Source organism: Telopea speciosissima, unplaced genomic scaffold, assembly GCF_018873765.1.
Source record: "Telopea speciosissima isolate NSW1024214 ecotype Mountain lineage unplaced genomic scaffold, Tspe_v1 Tspe_v1.0624, whole genome shotgun sequence".
In the NCBI taxonomy this organism is placed as follows: Eukaryota; Viridiplantae; Streptophyta; class Magnoliopsida; order Proteales; family Proteaceae; genus Telopea; species Telopea speciosissima.
Genome location: NW_025317960.1, coordinates 1 through 20,020, shown reverse-complemented (window position 1 = coordinate 20,020; position 20,020 = coordinate 1). Strand labels below are relative to the sequence as shown.

Below are 20,020 nucleotides of genomic sequence, written 5' to 3'. Positions count from 1 at the left end.
CAAACACGCAAGTTCTTCACAATACAGATTAGGGTCCCTGGTGTGGTATTTAGAAGTGCGAAAGCAATGGCCAGCTTCTCAATGTGGCTATTCAATGCATCTTCCTTGCCTTCCTCATCAATATCTAGTAACACCTCAGATGTTGTAGGGACGTACCCAGCTCTCTTCATCTCCCTCTGCATCTCATCCACCATCTTGTAGATCTCTTTATACTGACTCTGAGTTTTCTCTCCTGCAGTGAATTCATAGATCTCATTGTTTAGCTCAATCATGGTGCTTCCTGGGACCTTCCTGACCCCCCTCTGCCCCATCACTTCTCTAATCTTTGTTTTTTTCTCCCACCTGAACATTTTCGCATAGATGTTTGATAACAAGACATTATTTGATCCATGCATAGGCTCAGTTCCTATCAGCTTCTTAGTGATGCTCTCACTAAGCTCAAGCTCACCATGAACACGGCAAGCATTAACAAAGGTTTGCCACATTATGGGATTTGGCTAAATAGGCATCGATTGAACGAAAGTCAGGGTTTTACTGACAAGCCAGGCTCTGCCAAACAAATCCACCATGCAACCATAGTGCTCTATCTTAGGCTCAATGGCAAACTCAGACCTCATCGAGTCAAAATAACATTAACCCTCTTCAACCATCCCAGAATGCTACAGGCTGTAAGTAACCCAATGAAGGCAACATCATCTGGGCAAACTCCATTTTTCTTCATATTTTCAAAGAAAGAAACAGCCTCTGCACCACGGCCATGCATAGCCATACCCAAAATCACAGAAATCCAAGAAACGATTGTCTTTCATTTATCTTTCTAAATAGTCGCACAGCTTCATCAACATCACCACACTTGGTAAACATGTCAATGAGTGCATTGCAGAGCTCTACTGTCTTTGGAACCCCTTCTCTTTCAACATAAAACTCAATCCACTTCCCAAGTTCAAGAGCACCCAGATCAGCACATGCAGAAAGAACAGAAACCATAGTAACCTCATTGGGTCTAACACCAGCAATCTGCATTCTCCTAAATAGTCCAACAGCATCTGTAGATCGACCCAGACGTGCATACCCCGCAATCATAGAAGTCCAAGTCACCGGGTTCAATTTGGGCATCTCTCATCGAACACCTTGCGAGCAAACTCAATCCCCCCAGCACAGCAAGAGTACATGTGAACCATGGTGTTCTGAACATAAAGGTCGGTATCAAACCAAAGTTTAGCAACGGACCCATGAAGTTGTCTGCCAAAATTCAAGTCACAGAGGCCAGCACAGGCTTTGAGGAGGAAGGGGAAGGTGAATTTATCGGGTGGGACATACAAGTGAAGCATGAGTTGGTAAGAGATGGAACATTGTGCTTGGCGTGGCTGGTTTGAGCATAGGCTCGAATGATGGTATTGACATGAAAGGTGTCGCAACAGGGTTGGGTATTGGAGAAAACGAGGGGAGACGGCATAATCGATAATGTTGAGGTTGGAGGATGTGGAAGCAAATTTGGTGAGGACAAATGGGTTGTTTTGGAGACCAGATTTGAATAGGTGAGCGTGGACTTGAGTGAATTTGGGGACAGGGTTACAGGTCGAGACCAGATTTGAATAGGTGAGCATGGCCTTGAGTGAATTTGGGGACAGAGTTACAGGTCTCTAGCAGAGATAAGCAGATCTGTTCTGCTGCACTCGTTGTTGTCTGAATAGTGAAGCACAGATGTTCTCGTTGTTGAAGGTAGTGTTAAGGTGGATATTGTTTTGAATGAGCGACTGGCTTTGGTTTTGATTGATGAGGGAAAGTGCATAGTAATCTTAGCTCTCTTAGATCTTCATGGATAGAAAATTCTCTCTCGCCAACAATACCATCCAGGGTTTTAGAACCCGGAATCGAGGACTGAATCAGTCCTCAGATCCAAAAAAAGGGGGGAATTTCTAGGGTTTTTGGGTGTGAATCAGCCATGACGGATCGGTGGAAATCGAGATCAATCATGGTCAATTCCGATCCGAATTGACCGATACATCGGTCTGATTCCCGATTCTTAAAACCCCGAGAACACCATAGCTCATTCATCTTTAGCAGGGTTTCAAAACTCGTAATCAGTGAGCTGATTCTGATTCAAATCGAAGAGATCTGATTCAACTGAAAATACAAAAGAATCGCATTCCGATTCCAATTCAAGCTGTAGAGATTAAGAAGATCGGTGGAAATCAGAATGAATGTCAACCGATTCAATTACGAATCAGCTTATTCACCAATCTGATTCCCGATTTTTGAAGCCATGATTTTGGTCATGATCTCACAACAGGTGAATTTGGTGAAACCTTGCGACAGTGGCCTGTTAAAGCCGCAAGATGGGAGGCTACGCCCAGGCCAGCCACATGGAATCCACTCCTCTCTCTCATTTGTGGATTCCATCTGGCTGGCCCTGGGCGTACAAGATCACATTCTCGTGTACGAGAATGTGATCTGAGCTCGCGAGATGGACTCACGACTCATGACTTGCCTTAAAAGAAAAAGAAAATGGCTGGCCCATAATCTTGGCAACAATGATTTAATTTAATAGTTTTGAACAAAATATGTAATGAACAGGATTCTTCTTTTTTCCAGCGTAAGTATGTTTTCATGTATATCTCCTTTCAGGCACATTCCCAGCATGACAGCAATTTCTTGGGATCTCCAATCTATATGAATCATAGATACTGCTTCAAGAAGAGTAGCATTTTTTGGGGATCACTATTTGTATATAAAATTTGTGTTAGCAACTGCTTCAAGAAGTTTACACTCATCTTTCAACAGTGACAATTGCTTTGGGTCAAAATGGCAACATCAATGCACCCGTAATTGAGAAAAAACATGAGTGAAGAAACAACAATCCTCACTTTCTTCAATGGTTTAACTTCAGAAAGGAAGTTTGGCATACTCTTCCAAGTAGCCAACTCCTTTCCACAGAACTTCGGTATTGAGTCCATATTTTTTGTTTGCATGTCAATCGATGTCAATCCAGTGTCAGGGAAGCACTGACAGCATGGCAGAGATTAGGGATTCATAGAAACTGTCATTAAAAATTGGAAATGTGCAGTTCAATGGGTACCCGTTTTTGATAGCATGATCCTTGATTCTTCGATTCAAAGTCTCTGCCACAGCCACACCCCCACCCCCACCCCCATCCTTGCACACTATGATAAGCTACCGAGCTCTTTTTCCAGTACCAAAAAGCAGCTGCCCCTGCAACCCAAATTGAGAATCACGAAAGGAAATGCATTGGCCTACTATGCTTTTGCAATTAATTGAGTGTCATAAATCTTGTTCAGGTTATGAATCATTGAAAATCTAATTTAAAAAAAAACTAAATCATTTCAGTGCAATAAAAGAGGGTAGACCAAGTTTCTTAGATTTAGCATTGAAGTTCTTATTTATGTATTCCAAAAAGTAAGTTTCTGGATACTATCCTGATGAAAACCACCATTAACATCATAGAAAAAACAAAATTGTACTTCAAAGGTGTTAGATATATGGCCAGAATACCATGGGGGTATTCTGGACCTCTTTTCTTTGTTATTTTATTAGTTTTGTATTATGTGGTTTAGTCCCACATTGCTACCGTACAGATGTTTACTGTTTTATTACTCTTATAAATAAAGAGTGCTTGGGATGAATAGATCATCCAAGCTTTCCCTAATTTTAAATCTGTCCACATGGTATCAGAGCAGATTTCAAGTTAGGGACAAAACCCCTCCTTCGAATTTCAGTTTTCTTCTCCCTCTCTTCTGGTTCTCTCTTTCTTCTCCCTTGTTCTCCATTCCCATATAGGGCAGCACTGATGAGGTGATCATACGATCCAGTTGCTGCCCCCATTACCTCTTTTATGCACTATAATTCTGCTTAATAAGGACCTGCCAAGCCTGCCTGCCATATTGGATCTTCAGTTTTTTTTGGAGCTTGCTTCTACAACAACTACAAGGCATTAACTCCTTCCTTTGCAGACCACAAACTGCAGCAGGATTCCTTTTTTATTGGTTCAGTTCTTATCTCACAGATTTGAAGACCTCCTTGAGATCGATCCTACTATCACAGGCTATAGATCTTGGAGTTGTTGCTGCCCATTGTTCTTGATTTTTCTGCAGGTTGTTTCTTCTAGTATAGAGGGTTAATTGACCTCAGTTGAAGCCACTTTTCTGCAGAATTTTGGACTCCTTATTACCCTCATCGATTTCAGCAATTCAGGTTTTATCAAAAAACCCTGACATTATCGATATAGGACTCTTCACTGCTGCTGTCTCTGATTTTTGGAGTTAGTTCAGCCTTCACTTGAAGACATTATTGGACTTCTTTACTGGCAGTATGGGTGACTCTCTCGATTCTTTAGCTACTTCAGATCAGCCACCTACCAATGGTCACCACAAGACTGACTACCTAGCTTCACACCAAATCCTATTAAACTTGATGGCTCGAATTACCTTTTATGGTCTAGATCTGCCTCTTTTGCCATTGCTGGCCGTGGTCTCACCAGCCATATTAATGGCACTTGTGTTCAGCCTACTGCCCCAGGCCCTGCTCAGGACAGGTAGCTTGCTAATAATGGTGTTCTCATGTCCTACTTAATTGGCTCAATGACTACAGATTTGCAGCATAACTTTCTTCTTCTAGACACAGCTGCACAGAGTTGGGCTGCTTGCAAGGAAACCTACGGGCAGCTTGGCAATGATGCCCAGGTATATGAACTTAGGCAGAAGGTCCTCCATACCACTCAAGGTGAACTTTCAGTTTCGAAGTACTATGCTACTCTACGCAGTCTGTGGCAGCAATTAGACCACTTCTCTGACTTCCACCCGTCTACAGTTGCTGATATTGCTTCCTATAAGAAGCATGTGGACAAGATCAGGGTCTATGATTTTTTTACTGGCTTGAATGTGGAGTATGATCCAATTCGTGTTCAAGTGTTGGGCCATAAGCCTTTTCCCACACTCGAACAATCTTATGCATTGGTTTCATTTGAGGAGAACCGTAGGGCTGCCATGTTGCACCCTCCTATTACTGATAGATTAGCTCTCAAAGCTGCTGCCCCGGCCCCTTCTGCACCTAGTGGCACTGCTTCTCTTGGTGATTCTACTACAGGGACTGTTGTTTGTGAGCACTGTCACAAACCCTATCACACCAAAGAGAAGTGCTGGAAACTTCATGGGAAACCGGCTGATTTTGAAGCTAAACGGGCTGCCAAGACAAAGATAAAGACAAAGACCAAGGCCCATCAGACTGAGACTGTTACTGCAGCCCCTACTACTGACACTGGTCTATCCCAGGATGATCTACAGGCCCTCCTACGTATGCTCAGGACTTCCGCTGCTGCTGCCTCTACTACATCAGCTACTGCCAATTCCTCAGCTCCTTCAAGTTCACACTTTGCCCGGTCAGGTATTCCATTTGTAGGTCACATAGTTGTCATGGCGTCGCCATGGCATCCTGGAGCTGGGAGAAGTGGCATATCGAGCTATGCCATGGTGGATGTAAATATATCGTTCGATATGGCTTCCATGGCGTCGCCATGGACGCCATGCCACGATATGTTGGCATGTCGGTCGATATTTGTACATATAAAAGTTAGATTTAAATTTTTTTTTTTTAAATCATTTAATAGCTTAGATGCTTTGCTCCAAATCACACACACTGAAGAAAGACTATTGCTATCAAGCTTCAGCAAACAGGTTAGCCTATCATTTGATTTTTACTATTGCTTTTAATTATTTGATAGGTTAATCTATATTTTCAATTTTTCATACTTTCATATACACTAATGGATATTAGTTACACTTTCATGAATTAAACCATAGTGGCATAGTATATTAGTAGTAGTGTAGTACACTTTCATGTTGATTTTTGATGTTATAGGACATATATTATAGCATACTAAATGACATTAAAAATAGAGAAAATAAAAAATTAAACATGGTCGACATGCTCGCCATGGCAATGCCATGGCGGGCGACATGTCGATATATCGACGTGATACCCTTCCACCGACTTGGATCGCCGTGACGCCGTGACAACTATGGTAGGTCATTGCGCTTCTGTGGCTTCCCATCCTTGGATCATAGATTCTGGAGCTACAGATCATATGACCGGTTCCTCTAGTCTGTTTCACAGATATTCTCCCACTTCTGGAAAAGATAAGGTCAAAGTGGCTGATGGGTCCCTTTTTCAATATTTGGAAAAGGACTCATCAACTGCACTTTCTCTCTTCCCTTGTCTTCTGTTTTATATATTCCTAATTTTACTACTAACCTTCTTTCCATTAGTAGTATTACACGTGATCTTAACTACAAAGTCACTTTTTTTCCATCTCATTGTGTGTTTCAGGATCTGGACTCTGGGAAGACGATTGGATTGGGTAAAGTGCATGGTGGCCTGTACCTGCTTGATGACGGTCGCTTCTCTCCACCACCATTGCCTTCTCCGCTGCATTAGAACTCCTTGGTCTCTTCTGAACTTTACTAGTGGCACTCTCGGTTAGGTCACCCCCCTTTAGGAATTTTAGCTCATTTATTTCCTAGTTTGGTCACCCTACATACTAAGGATGACTTTTTTTGTGAGGCTTGTGTTCTGGCCAAACAGACACGTTCAACTTATCCTATTTCAAATAAAAGGAGTTCTTCTTGTTTTAATTTGGTACATTCTGATGTTTGGGGCCCTAGTCGTAAGCCCTCTATTTCTGGTCGTCGCTGGTTTGTCTCTTTTATTGATTGTCATTCTCGGAACACTTGGGTATATCTTTTGCACACTAAAAATCAGGTTTTCTCATGTTTTCAGCATTTTCATAAGATGATTCAAACTCAGTTCCAGGCTACTCTCCAAATATTGAGAAGTGATAATGGAACCGAGTTTACTGAATCACAATTTCAAAAATATTTAGCTGATCATGGCATTATTCACCAAACTAGTTGTGTTGATACCCCAGCCCAGAATGGTGTGGCGGAAAGAAAAAACTGCCACTTGTTGGAAATGGCCCGGGCTTTGATGTTTACGAGGAATGTTCCTTCTCAATATTGGGGGGATGCGGTTCTCACTGCCGCCTATCTCATCAATAGGCTCCCTTCTCGGGTTCTTAATTCCCGTACCCCCTCTGATATTTTACTGGGCCATTCCTCCTTTATTGTCCCTCCCAAAGTATTTGAGTGTGTGTGTTATGCTAGGGATACCAAATCTCCAGGCAAGCTTGAGCCTCGTGGGCTCCGTTGTATTTTCTTGGGTTATTCTCCAACCCAGAAAGGTTATAAGTGTTACCATCCCCTTTCCCGTCGTACCTTGGTGAGTATGGATGTTGTTTTCCATGAGACCCTTTCTTATTATTTTTCACCACCTCTTCAAGGGGAGAGTTCTAGTGAAGATGTGCCCTTTGAGATTCCTCCACTAGAGGTTCCTCTGGCTGCTGTCCAGCCTCCTTTACCACCACCCACGGCTGCTGCCCAGCCTCCTTTGACTGCTGCCCAACCTCCTTTGGATGATGTCCAACCTCCTCCGGCTGTTCCTCCCTCACCTAATGGGAATCCTTTACAGGGGGAGACCATAGAAAATAGTATTGTTAATGTTCCTATTTAGGGGGAGCTGACTCCAGTCCAGAGAACTATTGGTGAATTTTAGAAGAGAATTGACAACTCCAACATACTCACCTACACAAGGGGCAGAACCAACAGAGGCGTTGCGATCCACTTTAGCACCAATACCCATCCAATTGCCGGCTCCAGGATCCGGATCCTCCATCTCCTGGTAATCCCTCTTCTTCCGACCTACCTATTGCTCACCGCAAAGGTACTAGGACTTGTACTTTACATCCCATATCTCGTGTTGTTTCTTATAGTTCTCTTTCTCCATCTTTTCGGGCTTTTGTATCTTCTCTTTCTTCTGTTTCGATTCCTAAAACTTGGCAGGAAGCATCTTCAGATGAAAAGTGGAAGGCAGCAATGTTGGAAGAAATGAGAGCACTACATAAAAATAATACATGGGAGCTTGTGACTCTTCCTCCGGGAAAGAAACCAGTTGGATGTAGATGGGTCTTTGTGGTCAAACAGAAGGCTGATGGTTCTGTGGATCGATATAAGGCACGTCTGGTTGCAAAAGGGTTCACTCAAACTTATGGAGTTGACTATCAGGAGACCTTTGCACCAGTGGCGAAGCTCAACACTGTCCGGGTGCTATTATCTTATGCTGTAAATCTTGGGTGGGATCTTCAACAGTTAGATGTAAAGAATGCCTTCCTCCATGGGGAGCTTGAGGAGGAGGTATATATGGACATTCCACCAGGCTTCTCTGATGACAGGACCAAGGGCAAGGTCTGTAGACTAAAGCGTGCACTTTATGGGCTGAAACAGTCACCTAGGGCATGGTTTGGCAGATTTCACAAGGCTATGATTTCAGCAGGTTATAGGCAGAGTAATGCTGATCACACTTTGTTTATCAGACGAGTTGGTGACAAGGTAACTCTTCTCATAGTCTATGTGGATGATATTGTGGTCACTGGTAATGATGGTGATGCTATCAGGGATTTGAAGCTCCTCCTTGGCCGTGAGTTTGAGGTCAAAGATCTTGGTCCTCTGAAATATTTTTTAGGGATAGAAGTTGCTCGCTCTTCAAAGGGCATCTTTCTTTCTCAAAGAAAATATGTCCTTGATCTATTGACTGAAACAGGGCTGCTAGGCTGTCATCCTTCAGATATTCCTATGGAAGCTACTACAAAACTTAAAGAGAACGAGGGTGAGCCTGTTGACAAGGGTGTTTATCAGTGGTTAGTGGGCAAGTTAATCTACCTTTCTCACACACAACCTGACATTACAGTTGCTGTGAGTTTGGTGAGCCAGTTCATGCATGATCCCTATTCCTCTCATATGGATGCAGTCCGTCGTATTTTGAGGTATTTGAAGTCTGCTCCAGGAAAGGGAATCCTTCTATCTCCCATGGGTCACCTTAAGATTGAAGCCTATACTGATGCCAATTGGGCTAGTTCTCCTAACAGGAAATCTATCTTTGGTTACTGTTCCTTTGTGGGTGGGAACCTTGTCACATGGCGTAGCAAGAAGCAGAATGTTGTGGCAAGGTCCAGTGCTGAAGCTTAGTTTCGTGCGATGGCCCAACGAATTTGTAAACTTCTGTGGCTTAGAGGATTATTGCAGGATATCAGTGTTGCTGTCCATCTTCCCATGATGATTTATTGTGACAATAAAGCAGCCATTAGCATTGCTCATAACCCTGTCCAGCATGATCGTACTAAACACGTGGTGGTTGACCAACATTTCATCAAGGAGAACCTTAAAGCCAGCCTCATTTGTGTTCCCTTTGTGAAGTCTACTAATCAACTGGCTGATGTGTTCACTAAGGGACTGAGTAGCAAGCTGTTTCATCCTATCTTAGTCAAGTTGGGCATGCATGATATGTATGCTCCAACTTGAGGGGGAGAGTTAGATATATGGCCAGAACACCGTGGGGGTATTCTGGACCTCTTTTCTTATTTTATTAGTTTTGTATTATGTGGTTCAGTCCCACATTGCTACCGTACAGATGTTTACTGTTTTATTACTCTTATAAATAAAGAGTGCTTGGGATGAATAGATCATCCAAGCTTTCCCTAATTTTAAATCTGCCCACAAAAGGTATATAAGTATACCTTTCATGATGTTAATCTTCCAACTAGGATCCTGCTGAAGACAATAGCTCCAAACCACTTATTTGACACAAACCTAGCAAGAGAAAGCAAAGATTGTTTAGAGTCCGCCTCTCTTTTCTTTTCTAATGGTGGTTTGACTATAGAACCTAACCTAAGAAGGATGTTAAGAACTATAACTAACCACTTTAAGTGATGTTTTAGTCAAATGAAGAAATGAATAATGTCGAATGAAATTCAAATTTGAACCAAATTGCTCCGAACCCCCACTATAAGAATACAATACCCTTCAGGGTATACCAACATATTTTGGTCTATATGACATGTCATAAATTCAGTCATGCTGAGTTGCTGACCAAAGAATTAACAACATTATAGACCACATATAAATAGTGTGGAATGAACCTTAGCACTCTAGAGATCCGGAACAACAAATAATACCAAGTACTGATATCCTTAAACCACAAGATGGTTGTCTAGCTTATGTAATGGTGGTTCATAAGAATCTTATGTAATGGTGTTCATGTTAGAGTTATATATGTAAGGATAGTTCTGTCATTGTCATATTATAAGACATGACTTAGTTGTTAATTACTCTTTCTTTTAATTCTTCTTTCCTCCCTAGCTCCCGCTTATGTAATTTCCAGAAGTTCTATTAATGAAGTTATTATGTGCGTTGAGAATCATTCAACACACATATCAATTATTCTCCCAATCTCTCTTCTTCTCTGCTCTTCCTCTCTTCTCCTTCTTTGTTGCTGTAAATTACTCCTCTCTTGCTAGAATCAATCCCTTTTAAGTTTGAACTTAGTATCAGAGCCAGCTTCTCTGGTTTGAGAGTCGGCTACTCAGTTTTTTTCTTTCACCTCTCTTTGGAACCCTAAAAGGATAGAGGGTTCCATTAGAGGTTGTCCAATGTGAAGTAATACATCTCATAGAGTTCCATTCTTGAACCAACACATGAAGTTTGAAGCCCTAAACATTGCTCCTCAAGTTACCACCAGCACCTCCATTCTTTTTCCTTGGTTTCTTCCTCCTCCCTCAACCATTTGGGTTGAGGTTTAATGCATTTGGATCGCCTAGGGGTACCCTTTCATACCCCCTACCACTCGGTTGAAGCAGGTCACAGCTTTGAGGAACATAGCTCGATTTTCTGCTGCTCTAACAGTACCGTCTACTCTGCTGCTTGTTTGCTCTCCTTGTTGTTGGTAGCCAACACTTTGGGCGGTTATGAAGTGCTATAATGGAAGGTTTGCATTGTTTACATCTTGTTGCATTTGAAGGTTGTTAGTTGAAGCCTTTTTTGGAAGTTTTTTTTATGATTATGTGATGGATGACTGCTGGAATGATATTGAGATGCACCCTAGGAGTTTGATTTAAGTCCTTAAGGATTTACCTTTCTTTTGCTGCTGGAACTGCTTGGACGGTATGTCGTTCTCTTTGTTTGTTGGTTTTTCTGCTTGTGTGTGGGTAGAGGGTACTCCCCAATTGTGCAAGACACCAATCTGTTTTGTTGAGTATTTTTTGGTACATGTCTACTATGTTTGGGATTGATTCCAAGGTCAGTGGACCAATTTCGGCTAGTGGTCTCCCCACTATGGCTTCTTTTGACAATCCCAACTCCCAAATATCTGTTGTGAAATTGGACACTACCACCTACTTGGATTGGTCCCGTTCTGTGAAGTTGTCCCTACGCAGTAGAGGGAAGTTGGGATACATTACTGGGTCTATCAAGGCTCCTGCTATAACTGATGCAGGCTATGTCAAGTGGGAGACTGAGAACTCCACTGTTATGACTTGGCTAATATTCTCCATGAAACCTGAGGTAGGTAGGAGGTTTATGAGTAAGGAGACTGCGAAAGATATCTAGGACAGTGCCTCCAAGCTTTATGATAGAGTTGGTGATGCAACTAAAGTGTATCAAATCCTGCAAAAAATCATCCATATGAAACAGGGTGATAGGAGCATATCTGATTACTACAACACTGTTATCAGCTTGTGGGAGGAGTATGATCACTATAACAATATCCACCTGTCCAATTCTGAGGATGAGGAAATGGTCTACAGGAACCGTGAAAAGGAAAGGGTCCTTATTTTGCTGGGTGATCTTAACCCAGAAAATGGGCCTCTTCGCTTGCAAATTCTAGGGAGATCTTCCTTTCCATCTCTGGATGACGTGTGCAGCTACTTGCAAAGTGAGGAAACCAGGAGAACAACTATGGATATTACACCATCAACAGAGAGATCTGCTCTTGTTTCTAGTTCCCACAGAGACTGGAAAAGTGGGGAAGAGGCCAAGGGCCAACTCGTGGAGATCACTGAGAGAGGTTCAAATGTGATCACTGTGGCAAGCTTGGACACACCAAGGACAGGTGTTGGGATCTTCATGGGCAGCCCCCCGGTATGCGTGGTGGTTCCTCTAGTGCCCGTGGAGGCACGCGAGGGGGAGCTAGGGCTCACTCTGTGACATTTGCGTCTGAGACATCTGGACCCCAGCCTGCTCCTGATTCCCTTTCACAGGATGACATTGCCGCCCTCTGCCGGCTGATACCTCACCTTGGAGGGTCAGCTACTGGTTCTATCTCTGGAGGGTCAGCTACTTCTGCCTCAGCTTTGCAGGTCTCGTCTGCTCCTTCTACTGCACCTACCTAGATTATTGACTCTGGAGCCTCTGATCACATAACCAGTATGTCACATATTATGATTCCAACTCAATTTGCTCTGGCCGGGACAATGTAAGGGTTGTTGATGGTTCCCTTTCTTCTGTCTCTGGTAAGGGTAATGTGCGATTTACTTCCTCTATTTCCCTTGAGTCTGTCCTTCATGTTCTTGATTTTGCTACTAACCTATTATCAGTGAGTCACCTAACCAAATCCTTAAATTACTGTGTCACTTTCTTTTCTTCCTATTGTGTTTTTCAGGATTTGGAGACAAAGAGGGTTATTGGCAGTAGACTGAAAAAGGAGGACTCCACCTTCATGAACCACGGTTACCTGCTCAATTTACTACTGCAGCTTATGTTTGTGATCGGAGTGCCCATAGTACTTTGGAATCTGTAATGCTTTGGCATCAACGTTTGGGTCATCCCTCTTTTGTTGTTATGAGGAGACAGTTACCCCACTTGTTTACTTCTTTTCCTTCCTCTTATGTTTTTTAGTGTGAATCTTATGTTTTTGCTAAACATTGTCGCACATCTTATCCTTATCGTGGTAATAGATCTACTGCACCTTTTTCTCTTGTTCATACTGATGTTTGGGGGCCTTCTCCTACTACTTCGTTATTTTATTTCATTTGTGGATGACTATTCTAGGTCTACTTGGACTGTTTTGTTGAAACAAAAGAGTGATGTCTGTGATGCTTTTAAGGATTTCTATCAACTCATCCATACTCAGTTTGGTACTTGAATCCTAAGTGTTAGGTCTGATAAGGGGGGTGAGTACATGTATGGGGGGCTCCAACAGTTCTTTACTGATAATGGCATCATCCATCAACTGGCTTGTGTTGACACCTCCCAGCAAAATGGGGTGGCTGAGCGAAAAAACCGCCATTTGCTGGAAATCACCAGGGGTCTTCTCTTTGGCATGTATGTGCCTAAGACTTTCTGGTCTGATGCACTTCTTACCGCTGCCTTTCTTATTAACCGGATGCCAACTCTACTTCTTGGCTCCAAATTCCCCTTGGCTCTTTTTTCTCCTCAATCCTCAGTTTTCTCCTTTCCTCCAAAAGTCTTTGGTTGTGTTTGTTATGTTCATGTCAACAAATCAGCCCGTACCAAGCTTGATCCCAAAGCTCTCAAGGGTATCTTCTTGGGCTACTCTGATTCAACCAAAGGGTATAAGTGCTACCATCCTCCTTCCCGAAGGCGACTTCTCTCCAAAGATGTCACCTTCTTTGAGTCTATTCCTTATTCTTTTTCCCCTCACCATTCTGTCTAGGGGGAGAGTACTAGCAGTGAACAGGATGCTGATGTCATTCCTTTTCTATCTTCCTTGCCTACCCCCACTTCCCCATTCCTATTTGATATTGGAAAGTACAAAGAAGTGGATGTTGGTGATGATGTTGATGTTGATGGTGTTGTTGATATTGATGCTAGTAGTGGTAGTGATGCTAGCAGGGAAAAAGAATACCCAAGGAAATAAGATTCAAAGAAGATGGTGTATTCACAAGGGGTGAATGCTTGTTGAAGGGAAAAGGAAAACAACAATGGTATAAGCAACCCTGCCAAAACCCCTCTTTGGATCCACATCCTCAGTCTCATCCTCCTCAATCAGGTAATTCTTCTCCTTCTGAATTAGATCTTCCCATTGCTATGAGAAAGGGGAAGAGAGCCTGTACTAACCCCATAGCCTAGTTTGTTTCTTATGACTCTATCTCTCCTACTCCACTGCCCTTGAGTCTTCTTCCATTCTGATAAATGTTACAGAGGCCTTATCCGATCCAAAATGGATGCAAGCAATGTCTGAGGAAATGGTGGCTCTGGAGAAGAACAATACTTGGACACTAGTTGATCTTCCCAGGGGGAGAACTCCAGTTGGATGCAAATGGGTTTATACAATCAAGTATAGATCCGATGGTACAGTGGAAAGATACAAAGCTAGGCTAGTTGCAAAAGGGTATAGTCAGGTATATGGCATTGACTACCAGGAGACTTTTGCCCCTGTAGCCAAGCATAACTCAATCAGAGTTCTTCTTTTAGTGGCTGCCAATAAAGATTGGCCAATGTACTAATTAGATGTTAAGAATGCATTTCTTCATGGAGATTTAGTAGAAGAAGTGTACATGCAGCCTCCACCTGGTTTTAAGTGTCCCTCAACTGAAGGGAAAGTGTGTCTCTTGAAGAAAGCTCTCTATGGCCTTAAGCAGTCTCCTAAGGCCTGGTTTGAGAGATTTAGACAAGCCATTCTGAAAAATGGGTATTATCAGAGTCAAGCTGACCACACCTTGTTTATCAAGAGAGGTAATGGCACAGTTACAGCTCTCATTGTCTATGGTGATGACATTGTGGTAACTGGGAATGATGTTGCGGAGACAAACAGCTTGAAGTCTTATTTGGTTCAACAGTTTGAGATCAAAGACCTTGGACTCTTGAAATACTTCTTGGGTATTAAAGTATCTAGATCAAGGAAAGGAATCAACATCTGCCAAAGGAAATTTGTCTTGGATTTTTTGAAAGAGACAAGCATGATAGGGTGCAAACCAGCAACTTCCCCCATTGATCCGAATCATAAGCTTGGTGATGAATGTGGTTCTTCTCTTATAGATGCAAGCAAGTACCAAAGATTAGTTGGGAAACTAATCTATCTTTCTTTGACTCGATCGGACATCTCTTATGTAGTTGGAGTGGTGAGTTAGTTCATACATGCTTCCAGGAGTGGACATCTGGATGCGGTGTATCGCATCATTAGATACTTGAAATCCTATCCAAGAAAAGGCCTTCTATTTGCCAAGCATGACCATTTGCAGATTGAAGGCTACACAGATGCCGATTGGGCTGGTTCAATCTCTGACAGGAGATCTACTTCTGGGTACTGTACCTTTATGGATGGTAATCTAGTTACCTGGAGGAGCAAGAAACAACCAGTTGTAGCTAGATCCAGTGCAGAGGCTGAGTTTAGGGCCATGGCTCATGGACTGTGTGAGCTTATATGGCTAAGAAGACTTCTTCAAGACTTGAGTTTTGAAGCTGAAGGGCCAATGAGACTTTATTGTGACAACAAAGCTACTATAAGCATTGCCCATAATCCGGTTCAGCATGATCGAACCAAACATATTGAGGTTGATTGACATTTCATCAAAGAGAAGCTGGATTCTAGGTACATTTGTACTCCCTTTGTGAAGACAAGTGATCAAGTAGCAGATATCTTCACCAAGGGTCTCAGTCCTAGTCTATTTAATACTTTATCGTGCAAGCTGGGAATGTAAGATATCTATTCTTCAGCTTGAGGGGGAGTGTTAGAGTTATGTATGCAAGGGTAGTTCTGTCATTGTAATATTATAAGACATGACTCAGTTGTTAATTACTCTTTCTTTTATTTCTTCTTTCCTCCCTAGGGAGGCTTATGTAATTTCCAGAAGTTCTATTAATGAAGTTATTATGTGTGTTGAGAATCACTCAACACACATATTGATTATTCTCCCAATCTCTCTTCTTCTCCTTCTTTGTGCTGTAAATTACTCCTCTCTTGCTAGAATCGATCCCTTTTAAGTTTGAACTGTTCATTCTATCATTTCCTAGAGTTTCATTTAACATTCCCATCATTGCCAATGATAAAAAGGGCGTACCCAGTGCACGAGGCTCCCGCCACTGCGGGGTTTGGGGAGGGTCATATATATGCAGCCATACCCCTGATTTCATAGAGAGGTTGTTTCTAGACTCGAACCCGTGACCACTTGGTCACAATGGAACCACCTTACCGTTGCACCAAGCATGTAAAAAATCCCATGCCCTTTTCTGCGAAGACACAAAAAATCCACGTCCAAAGGAACCAAAATTGACAATTTTGGCTTTAGAACCATAAGTCAAGAACTGTCTTTACATAACTTGACTATTCAACTCAATAAGCAAATTAATACTCCTAATACAACTCAAGATACAAATAAGATTATTTACTAAATTAATTACTTCTATAGAAATTAGACATCTTTAAGACACTCTCAAGATTAATCTAACCAATACTGACCAAATCTAAGAAAATCTAAACCTACAAGAGAAAATAACAATAATAAGTAGAAAAACCAGTTTGTGTTGGATTTTGAGAGAAGTTTCAGAAATGGAAGATGGGTTTTGGGGAAGATGAGATTTGGGGAAGATGAAGTATTTTGGTAATTATGCCCTAGCAAGGGCATTTTAGTAATTAGGTTGGGTTAGGTTCTTAAGAACAAATAGTGGGGGTAAAAGGGCCTTATCAAATTAGGTTAGGGCAAAAACATCTTTTCATATTATGAACAAATAGGTCAGGCCAATTAGGTCTTTTCAAATTTATAAACATAGAAGAAAGGGTAAAATGGTCAAGTTTTTAACACTTAACGGCTAAACTTAACGGTTTGGACTTTTCTGGAATTAGGGGGGTAAAGTAGGGGTGGTACGTGGACTTTTCAGAACCTTAGGGGGGTACGAGGAATATTGGGTGCATTATAGGGGGGTACGTGTACTTTACCCTAAATTGTTTACTAGAGACTAGGTCAAAACATTTATACCCTTTTCATGTTCTAGAGTAACCAAGAAAAATACATATAATAGACCAAAGAGATAATTTATCAATAGTAGGTTGGAGCTTGTGAACAAAGCACACACAACCAAAGAACCATGGTGGGGAACTGCAAACAGAAGGTGATCAGGATAAAGAATAGAAAAAGGAACTTTGTTGTCTAAGACATATGACAGCACGTGATTAATAAGGTAACAGGCAGTAAGGACCGCATCATTACCAAAACATTGAGGAACATTCATGTGGAGCATAATAGATCAGGCAACTTCCAGTAAGTATCTGTTCTTGGGTTCAGCCACCCCATTTTGTTGTGGAGTGTATGAACAACTAGTTTGGTGAATTATACCATAAGTGAGACAAAAATCAGAGATCTCAGTTTCAGTGTACTCAAGAGCATTATCAGAACGAAATAATTTAATGGACACATCAAACTGAGATTTTATTTCTTGATAAAAAAATTTGAAGACAATAAGAAATTGAGATCTATCTTTCAACAGGTAAACCCAAATGGTCACGGTTCGAGTCTTTGAAAACAGCCTCGCAAAGTGGGGGTAAGGTTGCGTACATTATGATCCTCCCCAGACCCCGCAGTGGCGGGAGCCTCATGTACTGGGTATGCCCCTTTTTTTTTCAACAGGTAAACCAAGTGGAACGAGAGTAATCATCCACAAAAATAACAAAATAAAAAAACCCTAATCTATTATTAACTCGACATGGACCCCAAATGTTAGAGTGTACAAAAGAAAACAATGAAGAACTTCTAGGTGCTTCACGGGCAAGAAAGGAGGTACGGTGATGTTTTCCACATTCATAGGCTTCACACTCTAGACGAGATGTAGACTTGTAACTAGGAGTCATTAACTGAAGCTTAGGTAGAGACGGGTGACCAAGACGTAAATGCCATTGTATGGGGGATGGTATGGTAGTAGATGTAGCAGCAATAGAAGGTCTTGTGCCATCCAAGTAATACAGCCCATCGTGCTCAATCCCTTTAATCATCTTCCTTGTCTGAAGGTCCTGAAAAACACAGTAAGAAGGGTAGAAGGTTACAAAACAATTGAGGTAATTAGTAAGTTGACTGACAGATAAAAGGCTTACAGGTATTCTAGGAACGTGAAAAACAGGAAAAAAGGTCATGTAGGATGTTGGAGAAACAGTTCCATGACTAGCTACCTGAGTTGAGGATCCATCAGTAAGGATAACATTGGAAGAGGTTGGAACTTTATTCATGAAGAAAATAAACTCGACTTACCAGTCATATGACACGAAGCACCTTAATTAATAAGCCAAGAGGTAGAGGAAGGAAAAATAGCAGAGTTAACTTTATAGGCTAAGGTGGCTGTAGAGGTAGAGGCAAAGGCAGCTTCAAGTTGTTGGAGGCATTTAACTAGCTGATTGTAATCACCACGAGACACAAAGAATGAATGACTAGATTTAGAACTCTGTGTCATATCACCTATAGGTTTCCCAGTAGAAGTATCAGTCATAGCTGTATTGGCTAGTTCATTTTCCCATTTAGGTTTTCCATGTTTGGCCCAACCACAGTGTGATTTGTTTATATGGAGCAACCTCCAGGATATGTTGCTTAGGGGGAGATTATACTAAAATATGTAAGCTTCGTAAGGAAATCTATGGGTTGAAACAACCTCCAAGAGCATGGTTTGTTTTATATGGAGACACCTCTAGGGTATGTTGCTCAAGGGAAGAACTCTACCAAAGTATGCAAGCTTCGTAAGGCAATCTATGGTTTATATGGAGGTTGCTCCATATAAACCTCCTCTTGAAGACTTGAGCGCTTTCAAATGAAAAGCTTGGAAGTTCTCAAGTACTTCCTTGGTATTAAAGTTTTACGAAGCAAGAAAAGTGTGGAAATATGTTCTTGACCTTCTACCTGACATTATAATGCTTGCTTCCAAACAAGCAGATACTCCCATTGATCCCCATCACAAGCGACCAGTGAGAGTAAGGACTTTACAGATGCAAATCGGTATAGAAGATTAGTTGAGAAACTCATTTACCTTATTGTTACTCGACCAGATATATCCTTTGTTGTTGGAGTTATTAATCAGTTTATGTAAACTCCGAAGAAGACTTAATGGGATGTTGCATGCCGTGTGTTACGATATCTAAAAGGTGCTCCTGGAAAAGGTCTCATTTATTGACCTACTCGAAATGCTAGTCTGGTTGGGTTTTTTGATGCTGATTAGGCTGGTATTGATGATGATAGGCGTTCCACTATGGTTATGTGGGATAACCTAGAGGGAGAGAATAGGTTATCACTAGTGGAATACTTTCATTTTTACAATTCTTTTGATTGTGCTTAAATTAATCAAAATAAAGCAATGAACAAAATAAAAGTAAAATGCACACAAAAGAGAGAGACACAGGATTTTATAGTGGTTCGACTCCAAGAGTCTACATCCACTCCTCTCAACCTTGAGAGAGTTCCACTAGTTTTCCCTTTCAATACAATAGGTGGGGGAAAATACCTTTACTACTCTTTTTACCAAGATAAGAGCATCCTAAATCTTTTGAGGATAAGAGAATCTTTTGCACCACCTAAGTACGGTCTAAGCTAATGTAAAAATGCCTTCCTCATCTAGAGTTCAACCAACTCAAGAGCAAGAACAAAAACAATTACAATAAAGAAGATAAGAGTTACTTAGCCAAGGAGTGTGACAGATACTCCTTGCAAGCAAGGTACTAAAACTCGGAACTCGGTACCAACTCGGTCCCTTGAAAAACCGAGTCGAGTCGAGATCTCGCCGAGTTGGTGCATTTTTTTTTTTTTACTTGAAGCCTTAACTCGGTGGGTTTTAGACCTAGTTTTGGTCTGGAACTTGGTATTCAGCCTATTTTAGGCCATTTAAACACAATGGCACTATCAGATTTTGCAAAAACAAAGTCCAAATAGGAGTTATGTACCGGTCATTAGGTGGCCAAGCCCCATTTCTCATAAGAGAGTAATTAGGGAATTCAAATCTTACGTCTCCTTTCAATTACCTCCTATTAAATAGTTACATCTTCAAGTAGTTATCTACTACAAAAATAACTTCCTTCCTACTTCTCACGTTTGATCCATGATAACTCCCATTAACTTCCAAATATAATAACCACTATTAACTATGTATTCAAACTCATAACTAGATAATGGATAGTAAATATCTAAGTAACT

General features: G+C 41.5%; 1 long non-coding RNA gene and 1 pseudogene across 1 annotated transcript; both read right to left on the bottom strand.

The window, feature by feature from the left end:
* Nucleotides 1–7: 7 nt before the first annotated feature.
* Nucleotides 8–1,800, bottom strand: LOC122648230 (annotated as a pseudogene).
* Nucleotides 1,801–2,691: 891 nt separating this feature from the next.
* On the bottom strand, nt 2,692–9,898 carry LOC122648228. Its single transcript, XR_006331036.1, has 2 exons — nt 9,641–9,898; nt 2,692–3,120 (listed from the first exon to the last, which is right to left on the bottom strand). It is a non-coding gene; the product is annotated as an uncharacterized LOC122648228 (long non-coding RNA).
* Between the last annotated feature and the right edge of the window lie 10,122 nt (nt 9,899–20,020).